This window comes from Myotis davidii, unplaced genomic scaffold (assembly GCF_000327345.1).
Source record: "Myotis davidii unplaced genomic scaffold, ASM32734v1 scaffold592, whole genome shotgun sequence".
NCBI lineage: Eukaryota > Metazoa > Chordata > Mammalia > Chiroptera > Vespertilionidae > Myotis > Myotis davidii.
Window position 1 is genome coordinate 774,843 of NW_006284844.1, and position 1,416 is coordinate 776,258.

Here is a 1,416-nt window from a genome sequence, read left to right on the forward strand (position 1 = left end):
GTGTGGTGTCCCTGGTGGTGGAGCTGCTCCTGGCGGCGTGGCCTGGCCCCGGGAGCCGTCACCGCAGGGAGGGTCTGTGTCCACGTCCGGGAACCAGCCAGGGAAGGGCCCTCCCACAACGAGGCCGCCCCACACTGAGCCGGGACAAGGGGGCTGTGGGGGAGACGTCCACCGTCTCCTGCCGTGTCCCTGCAGCACGTGTCCCTGCAGCGCGTGTCCCTGCAGCGCATGTCTCTGCAGCGCGTGTCCCAGGCGCTGTGTGCCCCGGGCAGCTCGGCGCTGCTCTCTGGGGAGTGAGGACGGGCCGTCAGCGGGGAGGGAAAGTCAGAGAGAGGAGGCAGGAATGGGGTCCGGATCTTGCCTCCAGGGAGGGAAACGGAGGGGCTGGGGGACCCTGCTTGTCCCTGGGGAGCCCCCTGACCTCCCACAAGGGGTCTGACCTCTGACATGGGTGTCCTTTTAGGATAAGAAGGAAGAAAGACCTACCATTGTCCTGGGACTGACCCTCAAAGGAATGCAGGTCTATGAGGTGAGGGGCGGAGCCCCCAGAGGCCCCCCCCCCGCAGGGCTGGTGCCCCGTCGCCAGCTGACCCGGCCCCTGTGCCCTGCAGGAGGTGAACCACGCTCCGCAGCTGCTCCATGACCTGCCCTGGCCCCGCATCGGGAAGCTGGCCGTCCTGGTGCGAGTCTGCCGGGTCTGGTTGGGGGGACGGGTCTCAGCCCCCGGGGCCCAGGGGAGCCTGGCTGACGCTTATCCAGTGTCAGCATGTACCGGGCACCCCGCCAGTGTCAGCATGTCCAGGGCACCCCGTCCTCCCCCGTGCCTGCGCGGTGCGCCCAGCCTGGCTGTGCAGCGGGCGTGGAGACCACCCCACCCTGGACGGCTGGCCCCCGACAGCTTTGGCTCCCAAGGGGGCGAAATAAAGAGAACGAGGAGGAGGCAGAGACGCATGGCCGGCCAGCCGGCTTCCAGACACCCCACACACACACCCCACGTCCCAGCCCCACAGGCCCCAGGGCCAGCACTCGGGGCGAAGGGCAGGGTGGGCTCTGAGGCCTGGGGTCCGTCAGGGCCGTGCACACCCCCCCCCAGGGGAGTGTCTGGACTTTTCATAACCTCGAGCAGCACCCCGCTTGCCTGTGCCCCTAAACGCAACTGGCTACCACATGAGGATACTGCCTGTGGGATTAGATGCGCCAACAGGAACCGTGGCCGCCGCCCAGGGTGGGTCTGGCCGCCGGCTCACACGCTGCCCTCTGGTCCTGGTCCTGGTCGATCCACCTTCTCCTCCTACAGGGAAAGAAGTTCAAGATCCGGCCGGACGGGCGGCCCGCGGCCCGCAAGCTGGAGTTCTACACGGGCTGCGCTGTCCGCTCCCGCCACCTGCTGTGCCTGCTCCGCGCCAGCCACCAGCT

At 68.6% G+C, this 1,416-nt stretch overlaps 1 long non-coding RNA gene across 1 annotated transcript; it reads left to right on the top strand.

The window, feature by feature from the left end:
- Positions 1-257: 257 nt before the first annotated feature.
- Positions 258-1,410, top strand: LOC102757470. The gene is made up of 3 exons (XR_435234.2): positions 258-529; positions 612-680; positions 1,298-1,410. It is a non-coding gene; the product is annotated as an uncharacterized LOC102757470 (long non-coding RNA).
- Positions 1,411-1,416: the final 6 nt, after the last annotated feature.